Below are 19633 nucleotides of genomic sequence, written 5' to 3' on the forward strand. Positions count from 1 at the left end.
GGGTTAGGGTTAGTGTGAGGTTTAGGGTTAGTGTGAGGGGTAGAGTTAGGGTTAGGGTGAGGGTTAGGGTTAGTGTGAGGGTTAGGGTTAGTGTGAGGGTTAGGGTTAGGGTTAGGTTTAGGGTTAGTGTGAGGATAAGGGTTAGGGTGAGTGTTAGGTTGAGGGTGATGGTTAGGTTTAGCGTTAGTTTTACGGTTAGCGTTAGGGTTAGTGTGTGGGTTAGGGTCAGGGTTAGGGTTAGGTAGAGGGTGAGGGTTAGGGTTAGGTTTAGGTGGAGGGTTAGGGTGAGTGTTAGGGTTCGGGTGAGGTTTAGGGTTGGGATTAGGGTTAGGGTGAGGGTTAGTGTGAGGGTTAGGGTTAGGGTTAGGTTTAGGGTGAGGGTGAGTGTTAGTGTTAGTGTTAGGGTGAGGGTTAAGGTAAAGGTGAGGGCTATGGTGAGCATGACGATTAGGGTGAGTATGAGGCTGAGTGTTTCCGTTAGGTAAAGTTTAGGGTTAGGGTTATGGTGAGGATTAGCGTGAGTGTGAGGCTTAGGTTGCAGGTTAGGTTAATGGTGAGGGTGAGGATTAGGGTTAGGGTGAGTGTTAGTGTTAAGTGATGTTTAGCGTTAGGTTGAGGGTTAAGGTGAGGGTGAGGGTTCGGGTGAGTGTGAGGATTAGGTTTAGGTTTAGGTTTAGGGTTAGGATGAGGGTTAGGATGAGGTTTAGGGTTAGGGTTAGGGTTAGCGTGAGGGGTAGGGTTAGGGTTAGGGTGAGGGTTAGGGTTAGTGTGAGGGTAAGGGTTAGGTTTAGGATTAGGTTTAGTGTGAGGATAAGGGTTAGGGTGAGGGTTAGATTGAGGGTGAAGTTTAGGGTTAGCGTTAGTGTTAGGGTGAGGGTTAGGGTGAGTGTTAGGGTTAGGTTGAGGTTTAGGTTGAGGGTGAGCGTTAGAGTTAGGTTTAGGTTGATTGTTAGGGTTAGGGTTAGGTTTAGGGTGAGGGTTAGGTTGAGGGTTAGAGTGTGGGTTAGTTTTAGGGTGAGGGTTAGGGTTAGGATTAGGGTTACTGTGAGTTTTAGGGTTAGGGTCATGGTTAGGGTAAGGGTTAGGGTTAGGATTAAGGTTAGATTTAGGGTTAGAGTTATTGTTAGGGTTAGGGTTTGGGTTAGGGTGAGGGTGTGGGTGAGGGTTGGCATTAGGGTTAGGGTTAGGTTTAGGATGATGGTGGCGGTGAGTGTTAGTTTTAGGATTAGGGTTATGGTTTGGCTGAGGGGGAGGCAGAGGGAGAGGGTGAGGTTTAGGGTTAGGGTTAGGTTTAGAGTGAGGTTAAGTTTAAGTTGATGTTTAGGGTGAGGCTGAGTGTTAGGGTTCGGGTGAGGGATCGCGTGTGGGTGAGTGTGAGGGTGAGGGTGATGTTTAGGGTGTGGATTAGGTTTCAGGTTAGGGTGAGGTTTACGTTGAGGGTTAGGGTTATGGTTAGGGTTTGGTTGAAGGTGAGCTAAGGGTTAGGTTCAGGGTTAGGTTTAGGTTTAGGGCTAGGGTGAGGGGTAGAATTAGGGTTTGGGCGAGGGTAAGGGTTAGTGTGAGGTTTTGGGTTAGAGTTAGGGTTAATGTGAGGTTAAAGTTTAGGGTGAGGTTAAGGGTGAGGGTGAGGGTTAGGGTTTTGGTTAGGGTTAGGGTGAGGGTTAAGTTGAGGGTTAGGGTGAGGTTTAGCTTTAGGGTGAGGGTTAGGTTTAGGGTTAGGGTGAGAATTAGGGTTAGGGTACTGTTTAACGTGAGGTTGAGGGTTAGGGTTAGGGTGATGTTTAGGGTGAGGTGAGTGTTAGGTTTAAGGTGTGGGTTAGGGTTAGGTTTACGTGTAGGGTGAGGGTGAGGGTTAGTGTTAGGGTTAGGGTGGGGGTTAAGGTTAGGGTGGGGTCTAGGGTGAGGATGAGTGTTAGGGTGAGGGTTAGTGTGAGGGGTAGCGTGAGGATTAGGGTGAGGGTTAGGGTTAATGTGACGGTTAGGGTTAGAGTTAGTGTGAGGATAAGTGTTAGGGTGAGGGTTAGGTTGAGTGTGAGGTTAAGGGTTAGGGTTAGGTTTAGTGTGAGGGTTAGGTTTAGTATTAGGGTTAGGGTTATGGTTAGGGTTATAGTTAGGGTTAGGGTTAGGGTTTGGGTGAGGGTGAGTGTGAGGGTTGGCGTTAGGGTTAGATTTAGGGTTAGGTTGAGGGTGGGTGTGAGGGTTAGGTTTAGGATTAGGGTTAGGTTTAGGCTGAGGGGGAGGGTGAGTATAAGTGTGAGGTTTTGGGTTACGGTTTGGGTTAGGGTTATGGTGAGGGCTAGGATGAGGGTGAGGGTGAGGGTGAGGGTGAAGGAGAGGGTTAGGTTTAGTGTGAGGATTTGGATTAGGGTTAGAGTTAGGGTTAGGATGAGGGTGAGGGTTGGGTTAGGGTTAGTGTGAGGTTTAGGTTAGAGTGAGGGTTAGGGTGACGGTGAGGGTTAGGGTGAGTGTTAATGTTAGGTTTAGGTTTCGGGTGAGGGTTAGCGTTGGGGTTAGAATGAGGTTGAGGCTTAGGGTGCGGGGTAGCATTAGTGTTAGGGTGAGGGTTAGAGTTAGTGTGAGGGTTAGGGATGGGGTTAGGGTTAGCTTAGTGTGAGGATAATAGTTAGGGTGAGGGTTAGGTTAAGTGTTAGGGTTAGGGTGAGGGTTAGGGTGAGTTTTAGGGTTAGGGTTAGTGTTAGGGTGAGGGTAAGGTTTAGGGTTAGTGTTAGGGTAAGTTTTAGGGTAAGGGTGAGGGTTAGCGTAAGGGTTAGGGATAGGGTGAGTGTGAGGGTGAGGGTTAGAGTTAGGATTAGGTTGATGGTTAGGGTTAGCGTGAAGGTTATGGTAAGGGTTAGGGTTAGGCTGAGAATTAGGGTTTGGTTTAGGGTGAGTGTTATTCTTAGGTTTAGGGTTAGGGTTAGGGTGAGGGTTAGGGTTAGGGTGAGGGTGAGGGTAAGGGTGAGGGTGAGGGTTAATTTTAGGCTTAGGGTGTGGGTGAGGGTTAGGGTGAGGGTTAGTGTTAGCGTTAGGTTGAGGGTGGGGGTAAGGATGAGTGTTAGGTTTAGGGTTAGGGTTATGGTTAGTGTGAGGGTAGGGTTGAGGGTTAGGGTTAGGATTAGGTTTAGGTTTAGTATTAGGCTGAGTGAGAGGGTGAGGCTGAGGCTGAGGGTGAGGTTTACATTTAGGGTTTGGGTTAGGGTGAGCGCTAGTGTATGGGTGAGAGTGAGGGTTTCGGTTAGGTAAGTGTTAGGGTTATGGTGAGGATTAGGGTGAGGGTGACGTTTAGTGTGAGAGTTAGGGTTAGGGTAAGGGTTAGGGTGACTGTCTGGGTTAGGGTTAGGGTTAGGGTTAGGGTGAGTATAAGGATTAGTGTGAGGGTTAGGGTGCTGGTGAGGGTTAGGGTTAGCATTAGGGTTAGGGTGAGGTTGAGGTTTAGGGTGAGGTTTAGGTTTAGGGATAGGATTAGTATTAGGGTTAGGGTTAGAGTTAGGGTGAAGGTTAGGCTGAGGGGTAGGATAAGGGTTAGGGTGAGGGTTAGGTTTAGTGTGAGGATTAGGGTTAGGCTTAGGGTTAGTGTCAGGGTAATGATTAGGGTGTGTGTTAGGGTGAGGGTGAGGGTTAGGTTTAGCATTAGGGTTAGGGTTAGGGTGAAGGTTAGGATTACGGTTAGGGTTAGGGTGAGGGTGAGGGTGAGGATTAGGGTTACTGTTAGGTTGAGGATTAGGTTTAGGTTTTGGGTTAGGGTGAGGGTGAAGTGAAGATTTCGGGTAGGTAAGGGTGATGTTTAGGTTAGGGTGAGGATTAGGTTGAGGGTGAGTGTTAGATTGAGGGTTAGGGTTATTGTGTGGGTTAGGTTTAGCGTGATGTTTAGGGTGAAGGTGAAGGTTAAGGTGAGGGAAAGTAGTAGGATTAGAATTAGGGATAGGGTGAGGATTCGTGTTAGTGTGAGGGTTAGGGTTAGGGTTAGGATTAGTGTGAGGATGAGGGTTAGGTTGAGGATTAGGTTGAGGGTGAGGTTTAGGGTTAGTGTTAGGGTTAGTGTTAGCGATAGGGTGAGGATTAGGGTTAGTGTGAGGGTTAGGGTTAGGGTTAGGTTTAGGGTTACTGTGAGGATAAGGGTTAGGGTGAGGTTTATGTTGAGGGTGAGGGTTAGGGTTAGCCTTAGGGTCACGGTAAGCGTTAGGGTGAGTTTTAGGTTTAGGGTGAGGGTTAGGATTATGGTTAGGTTGAGGATTAGGTTTAGTGTGATGTTTATGGTGAGGGTGAATGTTAGTGTGAGGGTGAGGATGATGGTTAGGGTTAGGGTTAGCGTTAGGTTTAGGGTGAGAGTGAGGTTTAGGGTGAGGGTTAGGGTTAGTGTTAGGGTGAGGATTAGGGTTAGGGTTAGGGTTATGGTGAGGGTAAGTCTTAGGGTGAGGTTGAGGTTTAGGGTTAGCGTTAGGGTAAGGGTGAGGGTTGTTGTGAGGGTAAGAGTTAGGGTTAGGGTGAGGGTTATTGTTAGGGTTAGGGTGGGGGTTAAATTTAGGGTGAGGTCTAGGGTGAGGTTGAGAGTTAGGGTTAGGGTTAGTGTGAGGGGTAGGGTTAGGGTTAGGGTGAGGTTTAGGGTTAGTATTAGGGTTAAGGTTAGTATGAGGGTTCGGGTTAAGTTTAGGATTAGGGTTAATGTGAGGATAAGGGTTAGGGTGAGGGTTAGGTTGAGGTTGAAGTTTAGGGTTAGCGTTAGGTTTGGGGTTAGCGTTAGTGTTATGGTGAGGGTTAGGGTGAGTGTTAGGGTTCGGGTGAGGTTTAGCTTGAGGGTGAGCCTTAGGGTTAGGTTTAGGTTGATGGTTAGGGTTAGGGTTAGGTTTAGGGTGAAGGTTAGAGTGAGGGTTAGTGTTAGGGTGAGGGATAAGGTTAGGATTAGTGTTACAGTGAGTTTTAGGGTTAGGGTTATGGTTAGGGTAAGGTTTAGGGTTAGGATTAAGTTTAGATTTAGGTTTAGGGTTATTGTTATTGTTAGGGTTAGGGTGAGGCTGAGGGTTAGGTTGAGGGTTGGCGTTAGGGTTAGGTTTAGGGTGATGGTGGGGTTGAAAGTTAGGTTTAGGATTAGGGTTATGGTTAGGCAGAGGGGAAGGCAGAGGGTGAGGGTGAGATTTAGGGTTAGGGCTAGGTTTAGAGTGATGGTGAGGGCTTGGTTGAGGGTTAGGTTGAGGGTTAGGGTTATGGTGAGGGTTAGGGTAAGGGTTAGAGTGCGATTTAGGGTTAGGTGGATGTTTAGGGTGAGGCTGAGTGTTAGGGTTCGGGTTCGGGTTCGGGTGAGGGTGAGCGTGAGGGTGAATGTGAGGTTTAGGGTGTGGCTTAGATTTCGGTTTAGGGTGAAGGTTATGGTGAGGTTTAGTGTTAGGGTTAGGGTTAGTTTGAAGTTGAGGGTGCGGGTAATGGTTAGGGTTAGGTTGAGGGTTAGGGTTAGGTTGAGGGCTGGTGTGAATGGTAGAGTTAAGGTTAGGGTGAGGGGTAGAGTTAGTGTGAGGGTTTGGGTTAGAGTTAGGTTTAGGGTGAGGGTAAGGGTGAGGGTTAGGTTTAGGGTTAGGGTGAGAGTTAGGTTTAGGGTACTCTTTAGCGTGAGGGTGAGGGTTAGGGTGAAGTTTAAAGTTAGGGTTATGTTTAGGGTGAGGTGAGGGTTAGGGTTAAGGTGTGGGTTAGGGTTAAGGTTAGGTTTAAGGTGAGGGTGAGGGTTAGTGTTAGGGGTAGGATGGGGGTTAAGGTTAGGGTGAGGTCTAGGGTGAGGGTGAGGGTTAGGGTGAGGGTTAGTGTGAGGGGTAGCGTTAGGATTAGGGTGAGGGTTAGGGTTAGTGTGAGGGTTAGGGTTAAGTTTAGCGTTAGGGTTAGGATTAGGTTTAGGTTTAGTGTGAGTATAAGGGTTAGGGTGAGGTTTAGGTTGAAAGTGAGGGTTAGAGCTAGGGTTAGGGTTAGTGTGAGGGTTAGGTATAGGATTAGAGTTTGGGTTATGGTTAGGGTTATTTTTAGGGATAGGTTTAGGGTTTGGGTGAGAGTGAGGGTGAGGGTTAGGGTGAGGGTGAGGTTGAGGGTGAGGGTGAGGGTGAGGGTTAGGTTTATGGTGAGGGTTAGGATTAGGGTTAGGGTTAGGTTTAGGGTGAGGGTGAGATTTGGGTTAGGGTTAGAATGAGGGTTACTGTTAGGGTGAGGGTTAGATTTAGGTTTCGGGTGAGGGATAGGGTTAGGGTTAGAGTGAGGGTGAGGCTTAGGGTGAGGGTTAGAGTCACTGTTATGGTGAGGTTTAGAGTTAGTGTGAGGGTTAGGGATGGGGTTAGGGTTTTTGTGAGGATAATGGTTAGGGTGAGGGTTAGGTTAAGCGTTAAGTTTAGGGTGAGGGTTAGGGTGAGTGTTAGGGTTAGGGTTAGTGTTAGTGTTAGGGTGAGGGTAAGGTTTATGGTTAGTGTTAAGGTAAGGATTAGGGTTAGGGTGAGGGTTATGATAAGGTTTAGGGATAGGGTGAGTGTGAGGATGAGGGTTAGGGTTAGGGTTAGGGTGATGGTTAGGGTTAGGGTGAGGGTTAGGTTAAGGGTTAGGGTTAGGGTGAGGGTTAGGGTTTGGTTTAGGGCAAGTGTTAGGGTTAGGTTTAGGGTTAGGGTAAGGTTTAGGGTTAGGGTGAGGTTTAGAATTAGGGTTAGGTTTAGGGTGAGGGTGAGGTTAAGGGCGAGGGTGAGGGTTAATTTTAGGTTTAGGGTGTGGGTGAGGGTTAGGGTGACGGTTAGTGTTAGGGTTAGGGTGAGGATGTGGGTAAGGATGAGGGTTAGGCTTAGGGTTAAGGTTATGGTGAAGAATTAGAAAACATAGGGCTGCGTCCATTTTACAATTTACTAACTTCTGACTCTGCTTCTTTAAACTTGCTTGCTTGAGCTAACACCAACCCCCACCCCTCTGGAAATAAGGAATTGGGTACAGTCTCAGAGCCCAGGTGTCGGCCCCAGGACAAGGTCAGTGGTCGTAGATAAAGAACAGACAGTACGTGTTCCTCAGTTCCCATTTAGAAATTCCCCAGACAGGACCTTGAGATAACGACCACCTGGCAAGACTACAAGCTAAGCCAAATGTCAACCAATCATAGGCCTGTAACCATGTAACCCCCCCTTAAACCAACCATGGGCCATTCATTTTACAAAGAGTGTTACACAATTTCCCGCGTGGCAAAGTGATTGTTGGCGTATATGATGACTTTTAAATGGACCAATCATGGGATGCTTTGTGTTATGCATTAATCTTGTGGTTTTTGCCTTTAAAAGAAGGCTTGTAACCGCTGCTCCGGGCTCCCTGTCTGCTCGGGACAGAGAGTCCATTTGCGCAAACGTCAAATACACTCCTCTTGCTTATTGCATCTCCCGGCCTGGAGTCTGAGTTTCTGGGGCGCCCTCCCGTTGACGAAAGTATCCCAGGAGTCTGGGGTCTTTCATTTCGTGCATTGGCCGGGAACCAGGCTCCCCCAAACCCCAGATTCCAGGACCGGCAGGAGGTAAGATAGAGCTCTTGTCTTTCGTGTTTGTCGTGTTCATTTCATGTTTTGGGGATCCAAAAGTGCCTGTACAGGACATGTGTGGTGGACCAGAGGAAAAAGCAGACGTGCCCACTACCCTGGTCCCGCCCTGGGCTTCTACCCCAGGGTGCGTGAATTTGTGGTGGACTGGAGGGAAAAGCAGACGTGCCCACTACCCTAGTCCTGCCCTGGAGTCCTACTCCAGGTTCGCGTGGAGGGGGGACGAGATCCGAGTGTCTCTGTGTTCGGGGGAGTTAAGGCACGGCCGGCCTCTCCCTTCTGAAGTTTCTCTCCTGATTTGTGCTCACTCGGGGACCGCGCGGCGGTTGTCTAGTCTTGTCTGCGTCTGTCTGACGTTAATTGTCTTTGGTGTTTGTTTTGTGACTTTCAAGGAAATGTGTCAACAAGTGAGTCCACTCCTAGGACACCTGAGACCTTGTCCTAGATCGTGTAAAAACAAAAACCGCTGGTTCTGCTTTTGTAACTTGCTTGTTTGTCAATTATGAATTTGCCACTGACCACCTGCGGGTGGCCTCAGTTAGATCTCAGCCTTGGGCCTTGGCTCGGGGGCGTCTAAACGTGGGGGAGAACCTGTCAGTCTGAGGGGATGCCCGCTAGGGACTTCTTTCCCTTGCCCCAAGATGACTGGCAATTCTCCTCCGCCTTGCAAGGCCCCTGGGTCAACTTCTGCAGGAATCTAAGAGAAAAATCCTCCGGAGGTGAGTAGGGGTGTTGAGTCCCCTAGTAAGTGAATGGTGGTGAGATGTCACCCCATTCACTGAGACCTGATTTTGTCTTTGTTGCCACTTATTTGTCTTGTTTACTTTAGTGTGTGTGTTTGTTTTATGTTTTCTGGTGTAGGGAAGTTCTGGGTGAGTGTGGCAGGCTCACCCAGCAGACTCTGGATTCAGCTTGCTGAATGAGAACAGCACAGAGTTCCGGTAGGGATAAACTGGGGCCCATTAGTCCCCAACTCAGCCTTCAGTTCTTGTCTAGTTCTGTTTTAGAATTGGTACCAATTTTAAATGTGGATCCTTGGTTTTTGTGTTTAACTGTGTTTTTGTTATTTATTTGAACATTTCTGGGGAAATAAATGTTCCAGCTGGGCTTGGTCACAGACCTGCTATGCCCACCCCCCCCCCTGAGGTATGGAAGGTTACTGGGCTAGTTTGGTTCCCTTCAAGCCTCAGGCTGCATTTACTCCTCGTGGAGGCTGCCAGCAGGGAGGGTGTAGAAGGCTGTCTGTCTAGTTTGGACTTTTTCAGCTAGTCCTGACAATGTAACAATTTGTAAAGTGCTCTTGTCTATCTGTGTGAGTGTTTTGTGTGTGTCTGTGAACGTGTTCAAAGATAAGAATTGTCAGCATGCTGTAATAATTGGGTGAGTTTAAATTTAAAATTCAAAAGGTTATGAGGTTTGGACATTACCAAAAATTCTAAAAAAATCTTCACATTGTTTTAAATGGATTTTTAAAGGTTTTTTTTAACTTGCAAATTAGAAAATCTGGTATTTTAAAAAACTAATATTTTAAATGCATAAGACTGTTTATACTGTAATCAAGTTATCTGGCTTAACAAAATGCATTGGCTGTTTGGGATCTGGTTCCCTTGGCTAAAATTTGGGATAAATATTAAAAATTTAAATGTAAAGGTTAGTTTAACACTGTCAAAGATGTTACCTGTTCTGTCTGTCTAAAAACTGTGTATTTCATTCAAGAACCAAGAAAAGAGACGGGGAAAAACTTAGAAGCCAACAGAAGACCTATCTTTAGGGATAAGGGGTGAACAAGCAGAAGTGAAGTTCAGCTAGTCATGCATGGTGGGACAGGTCCTGGGAAGAGTCCATGCCTGGTGAAAGAGGGCAAGCTGGCCCAAACGCAGTTCATCTAACCCTAAAGAGTCGGATTGGGTGCGTACCAATTCCATAGAAGGGGCTGAGTGGCCCATTTTTGTTCTTTCTTTTCCCTGCAGATAGACACTAAAAACATGATGGTTAAAATGAGTGATGTGATGATCTGATTAGTATTGCTAAAACTTCCCCTTGGATGTGTTAACATTAAAATTAGAAAGGCCTTTAAAAAAAGGGTTAAAAAGTTATTTATATAATGTGACTTGCTTTTAATGTTTTACAATTAGGATGTTTTTAAAAGCCATAAAGACACGAAGTCTAGCTTTTTGGTTCAGTAATGATGATTGTTATTTTCGCATTAAGGAAAAATTGTCATTTGAGTTTAAAAATCTTATTGTGTGTCTGTTTTAAAACAAGCAACTAAGAGGCAATTAGTTACACTTGGCCTCAAGATTTCAAGGGATCTTTTCAAAATGCAAATAAAAGGCTTTAAAAAAATTAGGAATGGATGTTTGGATATAAAGTTTAAATGTAAAATTGTTCTTAACATTGGCCTCAATGTACACAAAGGAAAAAATTAGGATTACCAAAATAATTGCGATTCCAGTTTGCTCTTATAGGTTGTTTTTTTTTTTTTTTTTTTTGGACGGCCGTGGGGCTTGAACTCTGGGCCTGGGCGCTGTCCCTCAGCTCTTCAGCTCAAGGCGAGTGCTCTACCACTTGAGCTACAGCCCCAGTTCCGGTTTTCTGGTGGTTTATTGGAGATAGGAGTCTCAAGGTCTCTCCTGTCCGGGCTGGCTTTGAACCGCGATCCTCAGATCTCAGCCTCCTGAGTAGCTAGGATTACAGGTGTGAGCCACCAGCGCCCGGCAGGATTTTTTTTTTTTTAAGTTTCCAGCAAGCCCAGAGCAAAGCACAGAGGATTCTTACAAGTTTGTCAGATGTAACTTTGACTCTTAATAAGTTTCAGGTAAGAGCATGCTTAAAAGCTACTTCTATGTTGACCACCTTGTTGCTTTTAATTGGAGTAAAATGGCCTTTTATAAGACTCACTGATCTGCAAACTGGTTCAAAGCCAGCCCGGGCACAAAAAGGTTCCTGTGAGACTGTCACCTCTATTCAGCCAGCAGAGTACTAGCCCTGGACTGAAGAGTCAGGGGACAGTACTCAAGCCCCAAGCTCGAGGCTCACAGTTGCAGAGTACTAGCCCTGGACTGAAGAGTTAGGGGACAGCATTCAAGCCCTGAGTCTGGGACCCAAAGTGGCAGAGTGCTAGCCTTGAGCTGTAGAGCTGAGGGACAGTGCTCAGGCCCCGAATTCAAGTCCAGCGACCAGCTAAAGGGAAATGCCAATGAGGCATTTTTCCCAATATGAAGAAGAGACTCCTGGGACAAAAGCAATGGAGGAGCATCCAGAGGCAGTAAGCCACTGCTTGGATGGCAGAAATGTCAGATCCTAGAGTCACTTGTGCGTGGCCCTTCAAAACTGGTCAGAGCCAGGAGGTCATAAAAAGAGTTTATAAGCATGCCAAATGTCCATGACTATCTACCTTGTAAGGGACAGGAACTTGCCAGTCCTCTGTGATAGTAAAAGCCAATGTTATAAAATGTGGGGGATAGTTTAAATCTCCACCCCTTTATGTGCCAAAAGCTCTAATTGAGCTGACACTAGTTACATGAAGTTCATCTGCTCAGGAAAAAGTTTGTAAACCTGAGAGTGTGTTTCTATTTGATATCTGTCTAAAGGCCTGCAAAGGTAACTTAGGCATTGTTTGGGATCATTAGAGATCACATTCCTAAGCCATCTAGAAAGATGCTTTTGCAAACCAGAGTGCTAAACAAGCTACACTGCTGTAGCCGGAAAAAAGGTCTGTGCAGTTGTCAAAAGTTAAATATTGTTCTAAATGACATCTAACCCTGATGGCCTCTTTGTAAAATAGGCTAAGGTTATAGGTTCCTGGCTAGGTAAGATCAACAAGTTACAGAAGATGGACCTTCGCCCTTCTACCCCCATTTTAAGATCAAGGGTCCAGAGTCAGTTTTGGAGAAATGAGGCAAAATAGATAAAATAATTTTTTAAAAAGGCATAAAAATAGTGTTAACAGTTGTCAGTGTACAAGGTGTAAAGACTGCATCTGTCAGAGATGGCTACAAGACTAAGCCTTCTGAGCCTTCTGTGTCTATTTACAAAAATATCTGGTTAGTAAAAAAGTTGTGATTTAGGTAAATTGTCCTGGACTATTGTTTAAAGATCTTAAAAATCAGCAGGATCAAAGCCTGCCAAGCCTATGCAATGTATTTTTAACCAGTCTGTGTAGGAATTTACAGCCGAGCATGAGGTGTGACAGTCCCTTGGAGGCACTGAGAGATCCTGCTGCTGCTGCTGCTGCTGCTGCTGCTGCTGCTGCTGCTGCTGCATACCTTAATGGGTAAAGTTCAAAGACGGCCTGACAGCCACCTGGAGAAACTCCTGCCTGATTCCATCACCTGAGTCGGCTTCCTGGTTGACTGCTGCTAAATCTAAGATCTTGTGGGACATTCTTTTGGGTGATATCCAGAAACCCTCTCTTCCCACAGTGGATATTGAGGACAAGGATATCACTGGCTTGCTTGTCTTAGTCACTTCAGTGCATAGTGACTGAAAATCCACTCTATGGTCACAGCCTAGATTGGCTCTGGTATGGTAATAACCTGAGTGTGTTATCAATGAAAATTGTAAAGGAGAGGGGAGTAGTAAAGAAAGCCTTGGAAAAGGAATTATAAAGGAGAGGGGGGTAGTAAAGAAAGCCTTGGGAAGGGAATTGTTGAAAAATTGGTATCCCCTTTAGATAAGAAAGGATTTAAAAAGTAAGGATTGTCTTTAATTGTTTGGAAAAGGGAAAGAAGACAAACCTCAGAAAGTTTAAGTATGTAGCAAATGGTATGAGTATGTCGCAAATGGTATGAGTACGTCGCAAATGGTATGAGTATGTCTTAAAATTGGAGCTTACAAGTACAACTGGTATAAAATTAAGTGAACTGTGATACACGGAGGGAGGACTGGTAAAAAAAATGTAAGGGGCTCTGGTACTCTTACTTTTGTTACAATCGGACCTTGTATACTCAACAGACTGATGTCTTTTCTAAAAGAAAAAAATCAGCGCACTCCATCTATTAGTTTGGAGGTCTCAATACCAAGCACTGAGAACAACTGACACCCCACAAAATAATGTAGAGACACCCTAAATTTTAAGGTTAAAATTACTCCTGAGAAGAAGTGGGGAATGAAAAATTAGGGATGCGTCCATTTTACAATTTACGAACTGCTGACTCTGCTTCTGTAAACTTGCTTGCTTGAGCTAACACCAACCTCCCCGCCCCACCGGAAACAAGGAATTGGGTAAAGTCTCAGAGCCCAGGTGTCAGCCCCAGGACAAGGTCAGTGGTCGTAGATAAAGAACAGACAGTATGTCTTCCTCAGTTCCGATTTAGAAATTCCCCAGACAGGACCTTGAGATAACGACCACCTGGCAAGACCACAAGCTTAGCCAAATGTCAACCAATCAAAGGCCTGTAACCAAGTAAACCCCCCTTAAACCAACCATGGGCCAGTCATTTTACAAAGAGTGTTAAAAAATTTCCCACGTGGCAAAGTGATTGTTGGAGTATATGGACCAATCATGGGATGCTTTGTGTTATGCATTAATCTTATGGTTTTTGCCTTTAAAAGAAGGCTTGTAACCGCTGCTCGGGGCTCCCTGTCTGCTCGGGACAGAGAGTCCATTTGCGCAAACGTCAAATAAACTCCTCTTGCTTATTGCATCTCCCGGCCTGCAGTCTGAGTTTCTGGGGCGCCCTCCCGTTGACGAAAGTATCCCAGGAGTCTGGGGTCTTTCAATGGTTAGTGTGAGGGTGAGGTTGAGGGTTAGGATTAGGATTAGGTTTAAGTTTAGGGTTAGGCTGAGGGAGAGGGTGAGGGTGAGGCTGAGGGTGAGGTTTACGTTTAGGTTTTGGGATAGGGTGAGGGCTAGTGTATGGGTGAGGGTGAGGGTTTCGGGTAGGTAAGTGTTACGGTTAGGGTGAGGATTAGGGTGAGGTTGACGTTCAGTGTGTGAGTTAGGGATAGAGTGAGGGTTAGGGTGACTGTGAGGGTTAGGGTTAGGGTGAGGGTGAGGGTAAGGGTTAGGGTGAAGGTTAGGGTGCTGGTGAGGGTTATGGTTAGCATTAGGGTTAGGGTCAGGGTGAGGGTTAGGGTGAGGTTTAGGGATAGGTTTAGGATTAGGGTTAGGGTTAGAGTTAGGGTGAGGGTTAGGCTGAGGGGTAGGGTAAGGGTTAGGGTGAGGGTTAGGTTTAGTGTGAGGATTAGGGTTAGGTTAAGAGTTAGGATTAGGGTAAGGATTAGGCTGTGGGTTAGGGTGAGGGTGGGGGTTAGGTTTAGCATTAGGGTTAGTGTTAGGGTGAGTGTTAGGATTAGGATTAGGGTTAGGGTGAGGGTGAGGGTGAGGATTAGGGTTACTGTTAGTTTGAGGGTTTGGGTTAGGGATTGGGTTAGGGTAAGGGTGAGGGTGAGGTGAAGGTTTCGGTTATGTAAGGGTTATGTTTAGGTTAGGGTGCGGATTAGGTTGAGTGTGAGGGTTAAATTGAGCGTTAGGGTTAGGGTTAGGCATAAGGTGAGGGTTAGGTTTAGCGTTATGTTTAGGGTGAGGGTGAGGGTTAAGGTGAGGGAAAGGATTAGGGTTAGAATTAGGGATAGGGTGAGGATTAGTGTTGGTGTGAGGGTTAGGGTTAGGGTTAGGGTTAGTGTGAGGATGAGGGTTAGGTTGAGGATTAGGGTGAGGGTGAGGGTTAGGGTTAGCGTTAGTGTTAGAATTAGGGATAGGGTGAGGTTTAGGGTTAGTGTAAGGGTTAGGGTGAGGGTTACTGTGAGGATAAGGGTTAGCGTGAGGTTTATGGTGAGTGTGGGGGTTAGGGTTAGCCTTAGTGTTATGGTGAGCGTTAGGGTGAGGGTTAGGGTTAGGGTGAGGTTTAGGGTTATATTTAGGTTGAGTATTAGGTTTCTTGTGATGTATATGGTGAGGGTGAGTGTTAGTGTGAAGGTGAGGATGAGGGTTAGGTTTAGGGTTAGGTTTAGGTTTAGGGTGAGAGTGAGGGTGAGGGTAAGGGTTAGGGTTAGTGTTAGGGTGAGGATTAGGGTTAGGGTTAGGGTTATGGTGAGGGTAAGTCTTAGGGTGAGGTTTAGGGTGAGGCTGAGGTTTAGGGTTAGCGTTAGGGTAAAGGTGAGTGTTGGTGTGAGGGTTAGAGTTAGGGTTAGGGTGAGGGTTAAGGTTAGGGTTAGGGTGAGTGTAAGAATTAGGGTGAGGGTTAGGGTGAGGTTGAGGGTTAGGGTTATCATTAGGGTTAGGGTGAGGTGAGGGTTAGGGTGTGTTTATTGTGAGGGTGAGTGTTAGGCAGAGGGTGAGGTTGAGGGTTAGGTTTAGATTTAGGTTTAGGTTTAGGGTTAAGGTGAGAGTGAGGGTGAGCGAGAGTGTTAGGGTTCGGATGCGGGTGAGGGTGAGCATTACTGTTCGGGTTATGGTGAGGGTTAAGTTTAGGGTGAGGGTTAAGGTTAGTTTGAGGGCAAAAGGGGAGGGTTCGGGTGAGGGTGAGGGTGAGTGTGAGGGTTTTGGTTAGGTAAGGGTTATGGTTAAGGTTATGGTGAGGATTAGCATAATGGTGAGGTTTATGGTGAGGTTAGGGTTATGGTGAGGGTTATGGTGAGGGTTAGAAGGTTAGGGTTAGGGTTATGGTTAGGGTTAGGGTGAGGGTTAGTGTGACTTTCAGGGTTAGGGTTAGGTTTAGTGTGAGGATGAGGGTTAGTGTTAGGGTTAGGGTGAGGGTTAAGTTTAGGGTGTGGCCTAGGGTGATGGTGAGGGTTATGGTGAGGGTGAGGGTGAGGGTTTCGGTTAGGTAAGTTTTAGGGTTAGGGTTATGGTCAGGATTAGGATGAGGGTGAGGGTTAGGTTGAGGGTTAGTGTAAGGGTGAGGGTTAGGGTAAGGGTTAGGGAGAGGGTTAGGATTAGGGTGATGTTTAGGGTGAGGTTGAGTGTTAGGTTTAGGGTGAGGGTTCAGGTTAGGGTGAGGGTTAGGGTTAGGGTGTATTTATGGTGAGGATGAGTGTTAGGGTGAGGGTGAGGTTGTGGGTTAGATTTAGGGTTAGTTAGGGAGATAGTGAGGATGAGGGTGAGGGTTAGTTTTCCGGTGAGGGTAAGGTTGAGTGTGAGGGTTAGGGTGAGGGTGAGCGTTTCCATTAGGTAAGGATTAGGGTTAGGGTTATGGTGAGGATTATGGTGACAGTGAGGCTTAGCCTGAGGGTTAGAGTTAGGGTGAGCATTAGGGTGAGGGTTAGTGTGAGAGGTAGGGTTAGGGTTAGGGTGAGGTTTAGGGTTATTGTGAGGGTTAGGTTTAGGTTTAGGTTTACGGTTAGGGTGAGGATAAGGGTTAGGGTGAGGGTTAGTTTGAGGGTGATGGTTAGGGTTAGCGTTAGGTTTATGGTTAGCATTAGGGTTATGGTGAGGGTTAGGGTTAGGATCAGGCTTAGGTGGAGGGTGAGGGTTAGGGTTAGGTTTAGGTTCAGGGTTAGGGTTAGGGTTAGTGTTTGGGTGAGGGTTAGGGTCAGGGTTAGGTTTAGGGATGAGGTGAGGGATAGTGTTAGGGTTAGGGTGAGGTTTAAAGTTAAGGTGAGGACTAGGGTGAGTGTGAGGATTAGGGGGAGGCTAAGGGTGAGTGTTTCCGTTAGGTAAGGTTTAGGGTTTGGGTAATGGTGAGGATTAGGGTGAGGGTTAGTGTTAGGTTGAGGGTTAGGATTAATTTTAGGGTTAGGGTTAGGGTTAGTGTGAGTGGTAGGTTTAGGTTTAGGTGAGGCTTAGGGATAGTGTGAGGGTTAGGGATAAGTTTAGGATTAGCCTTAGTGTGAGGATAAGGGTTAGATTTAGGATTAGGGTTAGTGTGAGGATAAGAGTTACGGTGAGGGTTAGGTTGAGGGTGAAGTTTAGGGTTAGCCTTATGTTTGGGGTGAGCGTTAGGGTTAGGGTGAGGGTTAGGGTGAGTGTTAGGGTTATGGTGAAGTTTAGCTTGAGGATGAGCGTTATGGTTAGGTTTAGGTTGATGGTTAGGTTTAGGGTTAGGTGTAGGTTGAGGGTTAGGGTGAGCGTTAGAGTGAGGGTTAATGTTAGTGTGAGGGTTAGGGTTAGGATTAGAGTTACGGTGAGTTATAGGGTTAGGGTTATGGTTAAGGTAAGGGTTAGGGTTAGGATTAAGGTTAGATTTAGGGTTTGGGTTATTGTTAGGATTATGGTTAGGGTGTGGGTGAGGGTGAGGGTGGGCATTAGGGTTAGGGTTAGGTTTAGGGTGATGGTTGGGGTGAGGGGTAGATTTAGGATTAGGGTTATGGTTAGGCTGAGGGGGAGGCAGAGATTGAGGGTTAGGATTAGGGTTAGGGTTAGGTTTAGAGTTACGGTGAGGGCTAGGGTGTGGGTAAGGGTTAGGTTGAGGGTTAGGGTTAGGGTGAGGGTTAGTGTTAGAGTTAGAGTGAGGGTTATTGTTAGGTTGATGTTTAGGGTGAGGCTGAATGTTAGGGTTCGGGTGAGGGTTCAGGTGAGGGTGAGTGTGAGGGTGAGGGTGAGGTTTAGGGTGTGGCTTAGGGTTAGGTTTTGGGTGAAGGTTAGGGTGAGGTTTAGGTTTAGGGTTAGGGTTAGGTTGAAGTTTAGGGTGAGGGTTATGGTTAGGGTTTGGTTGAGGGTTAGGATTATGTTGAGGGCTAGGGTGAGGTTGAGAGTTAGGGTGAGGGATAGGGTTAGGGTTAGGTTTAGAGTTAGGGTTAGGGTGAGGGTTAGGGTGAGTGGTAGAGTTTGGGTTAGGTTGAGGGTTAGAGTTAGTGTGAGGGTTTGGGTTAGAGTTAGGGTTATTGTGAGGTTAAAGTTTAGGGTGAGGTTTAGGGTGAAGCTGAGTGTTAGGTTTATCGTTAGGGTTAGGGTGAGGGTTAGGGTGAGGGTTAGGGTTAGGGTGATGTTTAGGGTGAGGTGAGGTGAGGGTTAGGGTGAGGATGAGGGTGAGGGTTAGGGTTATGTTTAGTGTTAGGGTGCGGGTGAGGGTAATGTTGAGTGTTAGGTTTACGATTTTGTATATAGTTAGGTGAGTGTTAGAGTGAGGGTAAGTATTCGGGTGAGAGTGAATTTTAGGGTGTGATTGAGGGTTAGTTTTAGGGTGAGGATTAGTGTAAGGGTTAGGCTTATGGTGAGGGTGAGTATTAGGGTGTGGTTTAGGGTGAGGTTGAGGTTTTGGGTTAGCGTTTGGGTTAGGGTGAGGGTTAGTGTGAGGGTTAGGTTTAGGTTTAGGTTTTGCGTGATTGTGAGGTTTAGAGTTAGGGTTAGGTGGAGGGTTAGGTTTAGGGTTAGGGTGATGGTAAGGGTTAGGGTGAGGGTTAGGGTGAGTTTGAGTGTTAGGGTTAGCATTAGTGTTAAGGTGAGTGTGAGGGTTAGGGTGAGGGTTAGGGTTAGTGTTTGATAGGGTGAAGATTAAGGTTAGTGTGAGGGTTAGGGTTAGGTTTAGTGTGAGGATCAGTGTTAGGGGGAGGGTTAGGGTGAGGGTGAGTGTGAGGGTTTCAGTTATGTAAGGGTTAGGGTTAAGGTTATGGTGTGGATTATGGTGAGGTTGCTGGTTAGGTTGAGGATTAGGTTTAGGGTGAAGGTTCGGGTGAGGGTTAGGGATAGGGTGATGGTGGGGGTTAGGTGTAGGTTTGGGATTAGGGTTAGGGTTAGGCTGAGGGTGAGGGGCAGGTGGAGGGGAAGGTTTTGGGTTAGGGTTATGGTTAGGTGCGGGCTAGGTTGAGGGTGTTAGGGAGAGGGTGAGGGTGAGGGTGAGGGTGAGGGTTAGAGATAACTTTAGGGTTTGGGTGAGGGTTAGCACGAGGGTTAGTTTTAGGTTTTGAGTTAGAGTGAGAGTGAGGGTTAGGGTTCGGTTTAGGGATAGGGTTAGGGTTAGGGTTAGGGTGACGTTTACGGTTAGGGTTAGGGTTAGGTTGAAGGTGAGAGTAAGGGTTAGGGTGAAGTTGAGTGTTAGTGTTAGCATTAGGGTTAGGGTGAGAGTGAGGGTTAGGGTGAGGGTTAGGGTTAGAGTTAGGGATAAGTAGAGGATTAGGGTTAGTGTGAGGGTTAAGTTTAGGTTAACTGTGAGGATAAGTGTTAGGGTGAGGTTTAGGGTGAGGGTTTGCATTAGGGTGAGGGTTACTGTTAGTGTTAGGGTGATGGTTACGTTTATGGTTAGGGAGAGGATGAGGGTTAGTGATTGGTTTCGGGTGAGGGTTAATGTTAGTTTGAAGATTAAGGTTAGGGTGAGGATGAGGGTTAGGGTGAGGGTGAGTGTGAGGGTTTCGTTTAGGTAAGGGTTAGATTTAAGGTTATGGTGAGTATTAGGGTGAGGGTGAGGATTAGGTTGAGGATTAGGGATAGGGTGAGGGTTAGAGTGAGGGTTAGGGTGAGGGTTAGGGTTATGTTGAGGGTTAGGGTGAGGGTAAGGGTTAGGGTTAGGTTTAGGGTGAGGGTGAGGGTTAGTGTTAGGGTAAGGGTGGGGGTTAAGGTTAGGGTGAGGTCTAGGGTGAGGGTGAGGGTTAGGATGAGGGTTAGTGTGAGGGGTAGTGTTACGGTTAGGTTGACGATGAGGGTTAGGGGGAGGGGGAGAGGGAGGGTGAGGGTTAGGCATAACGTTAGGGTTAGGGTTAGGGTTAGCGTGAGGGTTAGGTTTACGTTTAGAGTTAGGGTGAGGGTGATGGTTAGGTTTCCGATTAGGGATAGGGTTATCGTTAGGGTTAGGGTGAGGTTTGGGGTTAGGGTTAGGGTTAGGTTGAAGGTAAGGCTGAGGGTTAGGGTTAGGGTTAGGTTGAAGGTGAGGATGAGGGTTAAGTTTAGGGTTAGGTTCAGGGCTAAAGTGATGGTGAGTGTGAGGGTTTTGATAAGGTAAGTGTTAGGGTTAGTGTTAGGTTGAGGATTAAGTTGAGGGTGAGGGTTAGGTTGAGGGTTAGGATTAGGTTGAGGGTTAGGGTTAGGGTGAGGGTAAGGGCGAGGTTGAGGGTGAGGGTTAGGGTTATGTTTAGGGTGAGGATTAGGTTTAGGGTGAAGGTGAGGGTTCGGGTGAGTGTGAGTGTTCTGGAGATGGTGAAGGTTAAGTTGTGGGTGAGGATTAGGTTACAGAGCAGTGTTAGGGTTACAGAGAGTGTTAGGGTTAGGGTGAGTGTTAGGGTTAG

This window comes from Dipodomys merriami, unplaced genomic scaffold, assembly GCF_024711535.1.
Source record: "Dipodomys merriami isolate MVZ:Mamm:240054 unplaced genomic scaffold, mDipMer1.0.p SCAF_23, whole genome shotgun sequence".
Lineage (NCBI taxonomy): Eukaryota > Metazoa > Chordata > Mammalia > Rodentia > Heteromyidae > Dipodomys > Dipodomys merriami.